Source organism: Paramisgurnus dabryanus, chromosome 16 (assembly GCF_030506205.2).
Source record: "Paramisgurnus dabryanus chromosome 16, PD_genome_1.1, whole genome shotgun sequence".
NCBI classification, from domain to species: domain Eukaryota; kingdom Metazoa; phylum Chordata; class Actinopteri; order Cypriniformes; family Cobitidae; genus Paramisgurnus; species Paramisgurnus dabryanus.
In genome coordinates this window covers 24,775,801-24,792,957 of record NC_133352.1, presented here as the reverse complement: position 1 = coordinate 24,792,957, position 17,157 = coordinate 24,775,801, and positions in this window count along the sequence as shown.

Genomic DNA, 17,157 nt, shown 5'->3' with positions numbered 1-17,157 from the left:
TAGCGCTGTTAGATTTGCGAACTGACGGCATGCTCGCGCCTCATACTGTGCTTTTATACTTTTACCCAACATGCCCTCTCGACATTTGTCATTAGCACCTTAAAGGGATAGTTCACCCAAAAATGAAAATTCTGTCATTTACTTTGTTCTGATGAACACAAAGGAAGATATTTTGAGAAAATGTTTGTAAACCGTTTGTGGATCCCATTCACATCCATAGTAGGAAAAAAGAATACTATGAAAGTAAATGAGGTCCACGAACGGTTTGTTTACAAACATTTCTCAAAATATCTTCCTTTGTGTTCATCAGAACAAAGAAATTTGTAACAACATGAGAGTGGGTAAATGATGACAGAATTTTCATTTTTTTCTGTAAACTATCCCTTTAATTGAAGTCTTAAATAACTTTTAACAGAAACCATAATCAAGCTTATGAAATACAATCTGCATAAACAATTTGACAGTAAAATGTATGTACATGTTCATGTTCATTTAAAGTGTTTGTCTAGTTTTTTTTATTCTTTGTCTGTGTGTTTATCTTTTCAGTTAATCCTTCACACCCCTGCAACCACTTTTATTATATTCACTAGAAGCTACTCAATTTATGCCTTACTGGACTGCAAAAAATGACTTTCTTACTTAGTATTTTTGCCTTGTTTTCAGTACTGTATTAATATCTAAAAATTCTTAAATCAAGATGCATTTTCTTAATAAGCAAAATGACCTAAGAAAGTAAGTCTATTTTTTAGACAAAAATATACAATTTAAGTGAATTTGTGCTTAAAACAAGCAAAATAAATCTGCCAATGAGGTAAGTATTTTTATTGAATTAAGTGTCTAAGAAAAAAGTTTTTCAAGATTTTTTTATACCAGTGACAGATTGTTTTTCATGCAGCTAAATTAATTATATGATCTACCAGGTATTTTCCAGCTAATGTATGTAGTCTAAATTTGGGTTTCAATCTTTAAAAAGTAATTTAAGCATGCCAAAGTCATATTTTTCCAACAACAAAATTGTGTCCAGCAAAAATGCTGAGTGGCTAGTAACTTTGGAAAACCACTAGCCATTGTGACTGGTGAGCAAAAAGTCAGGACCTGTGTGCCACCCATCTGTTTTCCAACCGGTCTCACTGTCATGATTTGGAGACAAATCACCATGACTGGGTCAACTTGCACAATTTGTTAGAAGTAAAAGTAAAGTATAAACACTCCAATTTATCAAACAAAAATAGCTATTTAATAAAATTACATTACAGCAAGTGAAAGCATTTTTTTTTTCAGTTTTTCTGATCTAAATGCCAGAACAAACATGTTAAAAGCATGTTTCGTCACGGTGATACTATTAATCAGCCTATAATAGAATTATTAACAGAAAAATTCTCTTTACATACTGTACAGTATGAAACTAGACTACGTTCTACACACGTACGTATTCTGTACCACACTGATGAGAGTCTAAATATTAAATGTCTTTTCAACATAACCAATGTCCAAAGGTCACAGTGAATGTCCAAGCTCTTGTATTTAAGCTCCTCACGCCGAGCACTGCGGGATCCAGGAAGACATCCAAACTCTCCCTGCATTCACTATCAACACCCCACCTTACCCTGAGGCCAGGCACCAGATTTTTCACGTCAGCTGGCAAACACCTTCGTCTCATAAGTAGGTGTTTGACTTTCACAAGTCTCTCTCCATCCTGGCAAATAGTCTCCTTGCCAAGGTTGCCATATCCTTGGTCTGTGTGGATGTCCATTAAATATGCAGATTTCCTTTCCTTTACATGGTAGAAATACCAATTGGGCTTCTATCTATGCTACTTTAAGTTTTTTGTAACTTAAAACAGTTTTAGGGATTTAAACTGTTTTAAATATCCTCCGATCTCCTAATTAGCTTAATTTACATAATTACTTCTCTGGTAAAGACTCATATTAGCGACATTGTGAAAAGGCAATTTTGGATCTTAAACTGTGAGAAATACAATTGATACTGCAGTTTATTCAAATGATAGCATGAACTACTGAAGTTAGCCGAAAAACCTTCATAGCACATACAGTATATATATAAACACAAATACTAAGCTTTTTAAAACTGTCTGGTCTATCATTTCAATGTTATTCAAAACATGGTAAAGTATAAGCTTGCCTTTTGAATATATATGGTCTTAAACTATTAAAAGGTTTAATTAAAGCTTCAGGCTGATTCGAGAATCGAAAGACATAACTGTCAGACAGAGATATTTCTTTAAACATTCAAGTTGTATTTCATTTCAGAGAACTGCAAGGCATTGCTAGTACAGTGCCAGCCTAATACTGTTTAAAGATGCAGTCTAGTTAGTCTAGATGCTGCCAATTAGTAGTAAGTTGTACAGTATACATCTGAAACAACAAGTGTGGATTTTTTGAAACACAAATTGCTTTCAGCAGAACAAAAAGATATTTGACATGCATACAAGAGTTCAACATTTCACTCCTACACTTTATTTGAATTTAATTAAAATAAATATATTGTAGGCCTACTTGTAAGATGTACTGTATAGGATTGTATTTATTGATTAATTGCTTTGTTACTGTTGAATAAATGTATAAAAATATACCCTGCCTGTGAAAAGTCCTTTTTTTGTGATTTACTGTTTTCTACATAATGTAAAGAACATTCTGTGAAAAGATAACAAAAGAATATGTCTTTGAAATCATAATAAAATTACCAGGTAAAATCAAATATTGAAGCTTGTTATCTAGATGTTTGGACTTTTTAAATGGTTTGGTTTGTTATAAACGTATACCTATGACACTGCATACTTATGAATAATGTTCATGCTTGAACATGTTCAAGCATTCAGAATTATAGCCACGCTTTTAAGAAACCAAATCATTTGAAAAACGGTAGAAACTTGAGCAAATATGGTCATTTAAAATGCACCATTAAAACACAATGCTATGAGTGAGCGAGCTGACTGAGACAAGATGGCCGCCGGTGATAACATTACAGACTCCACCGTAAGACATCTAGCCTTTATTATACACATCTATGTGCCAGACTCTGTCTACGAAGCATAGCAGATTATCAGAGAACGGTATTACCAGGCTAATAAAAAGTGACTTCTGCATCAAAAAATAACTTCCATGTACTGACAAATAGAGTTTATTTTGTATTTCTTATGCCTTAAAACATACATCTTGTACTAATGCTGCGTTCCAGGCAGGTTTTTAAACCTGTGACTTACAACTTCAAAACCACGACTCACGACTCTATGCGTTCCAGGCAGCCTGTAACCCGTGTTTTCACAACCTTCTACCTGTGAAAGTGCACTGGAACGGCAGTCAAACTCGTGACTTCCCACCCGTGACCTCGTACTAGATCGATGTACTCCCAGTTCAGAGTCGTGAGTCGTGCTTTTGAAGTCGTGATTCACGGGTTACAGGTTGCCTGGAACGCAGCATTAGATGCAGTGTTGGGGGTAACGCATTACAGATAACGTGCATTACGTAATAATATTACTTTTCTAAAGTAACGAGTAAAGTATTGCATTACTTTTTAAATGTACACATTAATATTTGAGTTACTTTTAAAAAAAAGTAAGTTACTTTTTTAATTTAATTAATTCAATAAAAAAATTACTGAATTAAACTAAATGTAGTCACATTATGCACTCTATGCGTACACGCCTGTGTGAGAACAGTTTAAGTCAGAAACTGAGATGGCAGGTTCAACATTTTTGTAAAGAAATATGCAATTTCTGAATGCAGAACTTTTCAATCATAAAAAACACCTGCAAGGCCTGAAGGAGATCAAGCCTCAGCCAAGAAAAAGTAACGCAAAAGTAACGCAAAAGTAACTAAAAAGTAATGTAAGCATTACTTTCCATGAAAAGTAACTAAGTAATGCAATTAGTTACTTTTTTTGGTAGTAACTTAATATTGTAATGCATTACTTTTAAAAGTAACTTTCCCCAACACTGCTTAGATGTACTTCATCCTTAGTTCAACTGCTGCCGTGCAGCAAGAAATAAAACAGAATATATTATAGAAATTATACATAATCAAATACAGAAAGAAACCAGACCAAAGGCCACAAATGCAAAACTATGAAAGTCTATAAAAGTTCACAAACTGAACCCCCCCCCCACAATCTTTATTAAAGGAGTTTAATAAATTGTGATTGTGTCTTTATCACAGCAAAATTAATCTTTTCAGAATATGGTGTTATTACAGAAGTCACAGATGCACCACATGAGGTAAAAACAGCAATTACCAACAATTGTATGACAAAGTAATACACTTAATGTTCCATATATAACATATGACAATTATTTTAAAATACTGTGATTGTAGACACTGTTTTATTTAAAGTGGTGGCCTGCATGCTTCAACACATTTAGCTTGGTGCTCATGCAGGCACGAGTTTGAAATCTGCTTGACAACATTGCCCAATTCTGTTCCACGTCATTTCCTACCATTTGTCTACTAAACTCTGAATGAAAATGGAAAAAGGGCTATTTCAAATAAATAAGGAAGTATGCGATGCAGACAAAAAGCACAATAAATAACAAAAGGGGGTAATAAAAGAAAACAGACGCCAACAACTATGAGCTTTTCCAAGCTGGGCCTGTTCATGTGAATTTCTACCAGAGACCATCAAATTTGCAGTCTTTCAAATAAAACATGTATGTTGCCAGATACAAAAAGGCCTAATCCCATTGGAATATCACTAAAGATCTCTGAAAGAAAACAGAACGATTTACAAACATTTCAAATGTGTTAACCTAAGGGTGACCTGTTTTAAAATACTTATCTTTGAATTTTAACCTTCCCTTCAATGAACAAGTGGCAGCAAATTATTTACATTCATTTGCACAAAATATATATATATAAATATATATAAATAAATTATATCTAAAAGATACCCCTGCCCTTGATCTAAAACCGTCAATTTCTTTCAAAAAGCAATCATGCTACTATACCAAATGAAGATTGTGTTTGCAGTGTGAGGTCATTGAAATTTTGAGATGAGGAATCTTCACAAAGTATTTAGTTTTGCACCATATAACATTTAGATCGCAAGGTTAAAATCTATTGAGTACTTAAGAAATAGGATTTTTTGTGCAGCAATACATTTTTCAATCAAATAAGAAATATGTATATATGCACAGAACCCCAAAAATGTTCATTTTTATTGTATCTTGCCTTTAATAAAATGCACAAGATGCTAAAGATCTGTTAATTGGGTTGTTCACCATTCAATGATCTGACACATTCTCAAAGTGAACTGCAACAGAGTAAATGCATACTGTATAGACATTGCAGATTATCTATAGCTCATACAGCATAATGTTTTAGGATAGTTTTAGGCTTTAGGCTTGAGACATCGTCAAATCATTAAATTACAACTTTATCCTCGTTTCTGTAATAAATTGTCTTAGGTGAGACTGTGTGCTACGATCTTAATTTTCAATTTGCTGACTGCAGTGGATTTGGTAATTGAGTCTTTTAAAGTGTCTTACCTAGTGCCAAATTGCGCTCTGTACTTTCCTGTTTGAGAGATTTCTGACAGGACTATTTCTTCAATATAGTATTATTATTTTCTCAGACATTCATGTGCATGCAAAAATCACAAACTGATAGCAGTTACATCACATTTTGACATTTTCTATGCGATAAACCAAAATGGATTTCTTCACCATTCAATCAAAAGATGTAGCAATCGACTTTGTACCAATATGCATAACGAATGCTATAGAACAGAAAAAAAAAACAAATTACATATAACAAACATAATTTGCATTGCACTGGGTGTATAACTCTCGTCAAAAACCAATATATTCACCTGCACTACATTCATCTATATTTCTTTTGTATTATACCAAGTCTAATCATTATTCACTCCATTGGCAGTAACAGCAGATTTGAGTGCATGCTCTGAATCATCTACACTATATTATACATTTAAACAACTTTATTATTTACATTTTTATGTGGACGCCAGACAAGATGATGCAGGTGAAGAGTGGACATCAGCTTGCCAAATTAAATTTGCCTTCTTATTATTGCAAAAGGGATATCTGCAAGGTCAAAGAAAAGTTTATTTGCAAAGTTTTGGATCATAGTTTTAAAGTGAATAAGGTCATTTCTACATGACAGAGAGTATGTGTGTGTGTTTCATTTATGATTTCATACTGTATGCTAGCTAAATCATAAGAGCACCTCAATGTTAGTAGCAATAACTCTTATTTAACGGTGTTTGATTGTAGATTAACAACTCTGCATTAATAAAAGAATGGGGGAAAATTGCATGAAATTGAAAGACTGTTCACACGGTTAAAAAATATGATTTGTCATATTTCATTCCAATTCATCAAACGAGGTAGACAATGCTGGGCTGGGGTGCTGCCAAGTCCACGAGAGCTCATTTATTTGATGGCTTTGCTGTTTGATTGCCCTTATGTAACTTCCTAACCTAATTTACATAACACACTACATTAGTCTTGGACACAGGAGCTCTGAGTATGCGCATAATTAGCCGTGTATCAGTCCATTTTGAGTTTCATTTCAGCTAATCACTATGAGCAGTTTGTGAAGGATTTGCTGGGTTTGGCGACAGGAGGAGAAATGTTATGTTTACAGGCTGTAATAGACCATCATGGTGGTTTGCTTTGATTTAAATTGATTTTACATTTACATTTATGCATTTACAGATACTTTCATCCAAAGGGACTTACAGTGGATTCAAGGTATACATTTTGTATCACTGTTTGTGTTCCCTGGGAATCGAACCTACAAGTTTGCACTGTTAAATCCCCCCAAACCTAAAAAATGCACTTTTAAATGTGTTTCTATGTGTGCAGAAACATCCTGTTATTATACAAATCCATCTATATTTCTTTGGGTAATCTCCTTTAACAGTCACACAAAACAGGCTGTTGGGGATTCCCTAGCAATGTGATGTCACATTGATTACTATGTTCCAACCATAACCATCCACAGACTCAACCTTATGAGCGAGTAGTTCAACCTTCGCCACATGTTTTGATGTAGTTCAAAGCACATGTGTAATCGCTTTACCCCATACTTTGCATACGGGGAGGGGAACAGAAGCTTTCTTTGCATTTAAAGAGACATACACAAAAACAGTGCATTTTCATTGCAGCCCAAATGGCCATGTTCACTCTTAGAAATAAAGGTACAAAAGTTGTCACTGGGACAGTACCCTTTCAAAAAGGTACACATTTGTACCCAAAGAGTGCATATTAGTGCTTCAAAGGTACATATTTGTAGTTCAAAGATACATATTTGTACCTAAATGGTACATATTAGGACCTTTTTAAAAGGGTACTGCCCCACTTTTGTACTTCTGACAGTGTTCAACATCGTATAATGAAAGCTCTGTGGTGTATTTTGAGCTGAAACTTTACAGACACATTCTAGGAATACCAGAGACTACTTTAATATTGCTAGGTTAGGGGCCCTTTAACCCATGCTCTGCCAGTTGCGCTACAGATAAAGACTTTTGTATAAGATTACTCAATAAGAGATACAAATCCAGCTGCCATTCCTTTTTACTGTCTTGACAGTAAAACAAACAAATACTTAAAAATGACTTCACCTTGATATTTCTTTTTCATATGATATTCCTGTACTTTACTCTAAATAATGCTTGGCTATTTTCAATCAGTCCATTCTTTGGGTTAAATTAACCCAGAAAATGTTTATATTTGACCCAACAAAGGGTTAAAACAACCCAGCATACTGTAGGTTAAATAAAACCCAAAAGTCATAGCTCGTCCCTTTTTGACCCAACACTGGATTGAAAATAACATACTTTCAATGCAAAAAATGCTGGGTTGTTTTGCATCAAAAAACAACGAACCCAACCAGTTTGGTTAAAGTATGGAGGGATGTTATAAAAATGTATTGTTAGGTCAAATATAAACATTATTTGGGTTAATTTTACCCAACTGCTGGATTTGTCCATTTTTTACCAAAAGCTAGAAATTTATTTAAGAGTGAATTTAAGCCAGAATTTATTAAGAGTGTTGGTTTCAGGTTTCTGATGCAATTACGATAAATGAACGACTAATTAGATAAGGTATAAATAAGTCAACTAGTTTTCTGTACAAACTGACAAAACTTTTGTTTGAGCATAAATGTCTATGATATTATGTCTATAGAGAAAACAAGAAACAGATGTGAATGGTCAAAACCCTCTCTAACCTTAAACCGAAGTAGAAACAGATGGAAGATTTCTGACCCTCTGCGATCACTAAACTCATTAAAAAACTTTTCCGATTTATTAACACTACATGTGGCGTTAAGTTACACTTTCTCCTCAAGTTCATTTTCGATTTTTTTCCTATTTAACTCTTTCCCCGCCATTGACAAGTTATCTTGTAAACATTTGCATAAAAACGTGTTCCTGATAAATGTTTATGTTAATCTGCAATACCGTAATTATCCACTAGATGGTACTTACCCAATTTATGAAAAAACTGAAGCCAAAACATTATTTACTCATTTTAAACTCTGTGTGTGTTTTGATAATTGTTCTGATCTCTTACAACCTGTTGTAATTCTGATTCCTTCACAAAAATGCAATTATTTCAGCTTTTTGCTAAGAAAAGTTGTATTTTTAAAGATAAATACCCATATTTAAAAGTTTATAAGCAGAGAAAAAATATAGATAGGATGAAAGTTTTTCCCGTTTTGTTTGTTTGTTTATTGTTTGAAAGCAGAGGGTCTGTTTTTACATTTTATATATGTGTATGTTTATATATTTTTAGAAGAAATATTTGTGAAACTTTTGTGAAAAAAAAATGCTGGCGGGCCACTTTAAAAAAAAGAAAGAAAGAAAAAAGGCTGGCGGAGAATGAGACAACAATGTACAGATTTTGTTCTAAGATACATTATGTTTTGTTTGAATTTTCGTTAATGTCCAGGTGATGGCAATATTTTGATTGCATGTGACCAGCATGTGCAACTAAACAGCTCAAGGCATTATAAATATGTAGTCTGTTCCAGAACTGATAAAGCCAGTCCACAGCTTCTGTTTATACCAGACTTAAGCACTGACATATGGTTTGGAAATGAACATCTGCTGTAGCAAGTGTTAATCCTGCAGACAGCCTATTTGACACCCAGCAATCTCTGATATAAGGTACATTCTCCCATTTACCCTGTGATCCGGCAAACGTTTTTTTTTTATTAATATGTTGAACTTCTTAGCCCTGACACATTAAATCTATTTATAGGCTTTTGTAGAGGCCATATCTGACTGATGACAAGAGGTGAATCTTTAATCATTGAACTTAGTTGTGGACAGATGTGCTCTATGTGTTATCTATCAAATCCTGTAAATTTGGGTGCTGCAACACTGATGTAACGCTCGGCTCTGATGAAAAGAACTCAAGGTGATGGCATTGAAATGGACAGCGGAGCACCAATATGACTGGAAAGTAGAAGAGAAGTAGGGAAGCTGTGGTGCCACCATGTGGTGCACGGTTTGTGTAAAGATACCTGGACTAGAAGTGCTTGTGGAAAGACTTGTAAGTGTATAGAGCCGCCTTGACATTTGTTCATATAGGGTTAAAAAATAAAAGAACATCTAATATTTATGTTGACCAATTGGATAACACTTGAATGGTTGTTCATAAGACTGACATGACACATTCATAATCATGACATGACACGTGTCATGAACATGAAAGAGATTTTATGCACATTTATGACAACAAAGTGTCATTTGTTCAGTTATGTAATTTTTAATGCAAAGATGACATCGTGTGAATTGTCTTTGTTATGACAACTTGACTGAACCAATACATCATTAGTTGTCATAAATCTGTCATAAACAGAATAATGATCAAACTAAAAAAACAACCTAGCTTTATGGGTTAACATTAGTATATTAAACTGTCATTTAATATTATGTCAAATAATTTAAAATTTCTTAACAAAATGCAACAGACACGTCAAAATATTATACTTAACTTTATTTATGTGCACAAAAAATAAAAAAACTAACAACTAACAGAACTTGTTCTTCCTCACAGAGCAGTGGTGTAGTATCTGGGCATTCAGGGTATGCACGTGCAAATGGGCCCGGGCCAATAGGGGGCCCGGCCCTGGGCCCGCCCCAGCTTTTAATAAAAAATTTTTTTTTCAATTTTAAATGTATTTATTTATTATTTTTTTTTTATTCTCCGTAATGTCTAATTTCTCCGTCATTTCTTGTTTGCGTTTATTTTTTATTTTTGCACTCCACGGCTGCAGTGGACTACTACGCCACCATTTTTTACATGACGCATCGGCGCGCCAAAAAAAAGAAAAGAAAACACAGTGTGAGAGGTTACTATAGCGGCTATCTACATGAACATTAAGGATGGACAAATATAAACATAAAAGTGGGGCCTTAAAGAGAAAAGAGAAGGCGGAGAAGTTTTATACCCTTTAAAGTAAAAAAGTAAAGTAAAAATATTTGACTACCTTATTAAAAGTATATGTTGTTAACAGACCTGCGCCACAGTTAACAGTGCCAGCGGGCAAGGTTGGGGGGGGGGCTTTGGCTTAAAGGGGCCCATTATTTTTTTGCATATGGGCCCGGGACTGACTTGCTACGACACTGTCACAGAGGGTTCTTACAATTTTAGGTGAATCGGTCTCCAAATGCAATAAAATATAATTTTATTAATTATTATCATTATTATTATTATTGAATGATTGATTTTATGGAGAAAAAAAAAACATTATGAACTGAAGAATATTCGTGATTTTGTTATAAAACTCTTTGAGAGTATTAACACTTAATGACATTTTAATGACAAATTAGTTGAGGTAAAGAAAAATATTAATGACGCTGTTATAAAACTATATGAAAACTTAATGACATTTTAATGATAAATTCAATTTGTATCACTGGTTAAAAGTGGTCAGTTATGTTGTGTTGGTAATGTCAAGTTGTCATAACAAAGACATTTCAAACAATGTCATCTTTGCATTAAAAATGACAATCAATATAATTGAACGAATGACACTTAATGACAGTTGTCATAAACGTGCATAAAATCTCCTCATCTCATGTTAATAGCACGTGTCATATCATGATTATGAATGTCATGTTAGTCTTATAAACACCCCTTCATGTAAAGTGTTACCAACTATTGCAGTACATTGTATCATGCTTATCAGAGACCTGCAAGTCTTCAAATGATGGTTATATAAATAAACATTATAGCTTTGTATTATTTTTAAAACTGTCAGAAAATTGGTCAAAGGATTGTCCCAAGCTGTCACTGGGGCCTTTTAAAGTATCCTAACATGTACACTTTAGGTACATAAATGTACCAATATGTACCTCTGAAGTACTTATATGTACCTTTGAGGTAAACTGTAAAACTAATTTAACAATTTCTTGACAAAGCACTTTCATACCTCGACAAAGATGAGCATGAAGTGCAACAGTGTCCATAGTCAAAATCCAGTTACTGGAAGTTAATAATAAAATTGTTGCTATGACTACAAATATTCTTTAGTTTGTGAGAAAAGTTTTTTATGGGGAATGTGCAGACTAAGAAAATTAACCACTTAAAGATGTGCTTTGTTACCTGACCCATAATTACCCCAGTTAATTTGGCCCTCTTATAAGGCTGTCCCTAAATAATTATGATTTTTTTTTAAAGAAATAATATGTATTAAATAAAAATAAGTACACCAACAACTCAAATAACACACGGTTTTGAGTTCACTGAAAGATTGGATGCAGAACAACTTTATTCACAGCAACATTTCAGTATTTTCTTGGAAAATTCAGCAGGTGTGTGAAAATTGCTTTTCTTCGCGCTCTTAAAGAATAACACCTTTGACTGCGGTCAGCTAATTCTAAGAAAAGAATGACTTACTGGTTACTAGTTATGATGTTTTTGTTTTTTAAGTGCAGGTCTCTGTGCACAACAAATGTGGTGGTTTAAGCATTGGGAGTAAATGTAAACAGGAGTAAAGTGACTGATTTCACCATTACTCAAGGTGACTGTTCTGCACATTTTCGAATCAATCTTCCACAAACTCTTTTAAAACGAGCACAATTATTATGTAGCTCTGATCGGCAGTTCTATTACTCAGCGAGACTCCTCATCAAATTATCATCACTTCAAGGCCTGGCTGAATACCACATCCTGTGCTCTCATTTTCCTGTTTGCATTTTCTTTATTAATCATAATAAAGCAAGGACTGACACATACATTACACTGAAGCATAACTATTCTCTAGATTCTTCAGCTAAAACTTGAATTTACTAAGTAGAGGCTAATACATAGTTTATGATTTTAAAGAGAGGTTAAATAGTCTTTTACAACACTGATACGCATGAAGCGATCATTTTCAAAAAAAGTTTAACTTTGTTATATAAGGAAATTGCAAAGAGGGAAGCTGAGGTGCTTAAGGAATCACTGCCAAGATTTAAATGCACCTTATGCTGTTTATTATGTTTGGACTAAGCTTGTGCATCCATATCTTTAATAATCCTAAAAATAATACTTATACATTGCCAAAACTTAAAAAAGGACATCATACTAAGCCTAAATCAATTAAGCAAAGTCTCTGAAGACCATTATTGGAAGTTCATCAAATAAAAAACCCTCTGTTTCTACTCCAGTAGGCTATTAAAAATAAATCAATACGTTAACTGAGAATCTCTGAATGTTCAGCCCAATAGATGAAGTAGCAATCTGTGGAAATATTGTAGTCCCTGTCTGCCGTCTAGCACGTACTATTGATTTGGATCAGTGCAAACCCGGACGGGCGAATATGTGATCATTGCACAATGCATTCCATCTGTGAGTGATACAAGAGACAAATGGAAATTACCTTACTGTATTCCCGATGCTAGTACCCTTGTTACTTTCCTGTGTAATTCATTCAACAGGATTAGCCTGACTGCATTCATTTTCAAGGCTTTCTGCTGAGACGCAGTCACATACATCCATAGTCATCTTTTCTATGATTAATTTGTAATAGATTTTTATTCTTCTTGAGTTTTGCATCTTTGACGTGAAATATAATGTCAAATTTACATTCAACTTAATACTATCTCCAGTCCTCCAAATGCCAATTTAATCAGGTTCTTGACAGTCGGAGTAAATTGGATGAGCCGGAGCTCTTCAGATGACACACAAACTGTGAAGGTCACTGGCAAACAGTATGTTAGCTCAGAGTTTTGAAGTCCTCTACATTTTCGGGAAACTGACAAGGTTTTTATATTCATATACCTTACCTGCTCAGTGAACACTGTAACATTATACAATAACATAAATATGTCAATATAAAAGTGAAAAAGTTTATTCAAAAGTGTAATGTTAATGCATGGGGTATTATAAACGAACAATGCAATTAATAGCATTTATTAATCTGTTTTAGGTAAGGTATGTAAAACACCATACTAATACTGTGTTTGACCCCCTTTGGCCTTCAGAACTGCCTTAAATCTACTTGGCATTGATTCAACAAGGTGCTGAAAGCATTCTTTAGAAATGTTGGCCCATATTGATAAGATAGCATCTTGCAGTTGATGGAGATTTGTGGGATGCACATCCAGGGCACGAACCTCCTGTTCCATCACATCCCAAAGATGCTCTATTGGGTTGAGATCTGGCAATTTAAGTACAGTTAACTTATTTTCATGTTCAAAAAACCAATTTGAAATGATTCAAGCTTTGTGAGATGGTGCATTATCCTGCTGGAAGTAGCCATCAGAGGATGGGTACATTGTGGTTATAAAGGGATTGACATGGCCAGAAACAATGCTCAGGTAGGCTGTGGCATTTAAAAAATGCCCAATTGGCACTAAGGGGCCTAAAGTGTGCCAAGAAAACATCCCCCACACCATTACACCACCAGCAGCCTGCAAAGTGGTAACAAGACATGATGGATCTATGATCTCATTCTGTTTACTCATCAGACCAGGCAACATTTTTCCATTCTTCAACTGTCTAATTTTGGTGAGCTTGTGCAAATTCTAGCCTCTTTTTTCTATTTGTAGTGGAGATGAGTGGTACCCGGTGGGGTCTTCTGCTGTTGTAGCCCATCCGCCTCAAGGTTGTGCGTGTTGTGGCTTCACAAATGCTTTGCTGCATACCTTGGTTGTAACGAGTGGTTTTTTCAGTCAAAGTTGCTCTTCTATCAGCTTGAATCAGTCGGCCCATTCTCCTCTGACCTCTAGCATCAACAAGGCATTTTCGCCCACAGGACTGCCGCATACTGGATGTTTTTTCCTTTTCACACCATTCTTCACCTTTCTTTTTCATTTTGACATTCAGTTTGGAGTTCAGGAGATTGTCTTGACCAGGACCACACCCCTAAATGCATTGAAGCAACTGCCATGTGATTGGATGATTAGATAATTGCATTAATAAAAAGTTGAACAGGTGTTCCTAATAATCCTTTAGGTGAGTGTATGTTTCTTCAGTTGTATATTTAAATGTATTATGGTATATAAAAATTAACCTTTGCTAATATAAAAAAAATCAGTAAAGGTCATGTTGAGGTTACTAGACAGTCAACAAATACAAAAAACAAGTCACAAAATAGTAACCTTGTTTTGTGCTGCTGTAACTATTGAAAAATCAAATAAAACAAATGTTATGATACGTTAAATTTAATCTTAAGATATCCTTTGGGTTTTTTGGTGTTAACTAGACACTACGTCCCTTCAGTTTCAGTTTCTCTACTTTCAAACTCTGTGTAACTCACATGTTGAGGGCAAAAACAAAAGCCTCTCTTCGCCTTTTGTGTCTCTTCCCCATCCATAACAGCGTTCTCAGGAAAAATAACTGGATAAAACATTGCTCCCCTACAGCTACAGAAAAATTAAATAAACACTATATACCGAAATGAAACAAGGTGTTTCCAGTACGGGAGGCACGGCAGCTGCTGCCTCCAATCTCAGGAGATGATGACCATCTGAGCGGTCAGAGACACTTCCTCAGTTTCCAAGCTTTCCACTGAACTATTTAATCATGTTTGGCTGCACCGTGACAAATTGCCACGCAGCGATTGGTTTGAGTTTGACTACTTCTACCGTATGGCGGATAGTGATATATGTGTCAGCTACCGTACTTCGATGCCTTCAGAAGAGATGATTGCTTCATTTAGCCAGGCTTTATTGTCAGGGGTGGGATTGTGTGGAAAGGTACCTGTTTATCAGTGCTGCGTGTGTGCTAAGGCACCTGTGGCTTTAGACAGATGCGAAATGGTCTCTGTACATGGCACAGACAGAAAGACAGACAGAAGTGAACTGTACTGACATTTTTCCTTTTGAAATAAGACCATCTGAATACACACAAATTTAGTCTTACTTGGCAAAGGAAACAATTACTCGGATTATTCCTAAGACAATACATCATGTACTACTGTATCATGCATATGATCAGTTTGGTTAGAAAGAACAATATCATTAATTAAGTGCCTTTGTGTTGGTTGTATAAAGGATATTGTTACTCACAGCTCTGTGATAAAAGAGAAAATTATTCATGGCATAATTATTCATTAAATATCTTCCCCCAAGATGACCTGATAGGTGAAACAGACCTTAATTATATGGCACATGATATTTAATGGCTAATTTGTACAATTATATGAATGTTGATATTAACATTTTGTGGATTAGTCATTGCCAAAACCATGTGGATATGTGGCATTTACAAAAATGTCAGCTAAAGGAATAAACAACCCGCTATGTCTTCTCCTTTTATAGAGAAGCACTCATTAGCCCCGAATGTCAGTGTGTGCATGTGTGTGTTTGTGTGTATGTGAGTGAGTGTTTACAGTAATCCACATCTTTTACTCAATGAAGGCACAAATTATAAAATGTTAATTGTCCTCTGACTTTAGCACTTGTGCCAAATGATGGTAATGTAGGGTATAATTTTGGAATTATTAGTATATGAGTGAGAATGAAAGTACACACCACTGACTAATTTAATCATCAAATTGGCAAATCTAATCACATGGTCATTAGTAATGTTCTACTGAAAAGGGTGGGGATGATTTTATGACACCCTGATGCTCCGAGCCAATGGCACAGTATTAGTGCTCAGAAACTAAATTTTAACATTATGTCTTAGAGGAAAGAGAATAATTTGTTTAACTATTTATCTGCTGGCAAGCATCTTATACAGAGCAAACAACGGCAATGACAATGTTTTTATGCGCCACCTGGTGGATATTCTGTGAAGCGAAACACAATACAGGAATATTCAATTTTCTTAAAAGAAAAATCCAGATAATTTACTCACCACCATGTCATCCAAAATGTTGATGTCTTTCTTTGTTCAGTCGAGAAGAAATTATGTTTTTTGAGGAAAACATTGCAGGATTTTTCTCATTTTAATGGACTTTAATAGACACCAACAATTGACACTTAAATCAACACGTAACAGTTTTTTTCAACGGAGTTTCAAAGGACTATAAACGATCCCAAACGAGGCATAAGGGTCTTATCTAGCAAAACGATTGTAATTGTTGACAATAAAAATAACAAATATACACTTTTAAAGCACAACTTCTCGTCCAGATCCAGTCCAGCGCGACCTAACGTAAATGCGTAGTGACGTAGGGAGGTCACGTGTTACATATATAAAACGCACATTTGCGGACCATTGTAAACAATAAACTGACACAAAGACATTAATTACTATCATTCGACATACAACAACGTCGGAACGGTCCTCTTTCTCAACACACTGGGGCGGAGTTTCGCGTTCGTCCTCTGTGACCGCTTGACGTCATGACGTATTGCGTGGGGTCACGTTGGCGCATCACGACCGGATCTAAACGAGAAGTTGTGTTTAAAAGTGTAATTTTGTTATTTTTATTGTCAAAAATGACAATCGTTTTGCTAGATAAGACCCTTATGCCTCGTTTGGGATCTTTTATAGTCCTTTGAAACTCCGTTGAAAAAAACTGTTACGTGTTGATTTAAGTGTTAATTGTTGGTGTCTATTAAAGTCCATTAAAATGAGAAAAATCCTGCAATGTTTTCCTCAAAAAACATAATTTCTTCTCGACTGAACAAAAAAAGACATCAACATTTTGGATGACATGGTGGTGAGTAAATTATCTGGATTTTTCTTTTAAGAAAATGGAATATTCCTTTAAGGGAAAAGGGAAAGAAGCC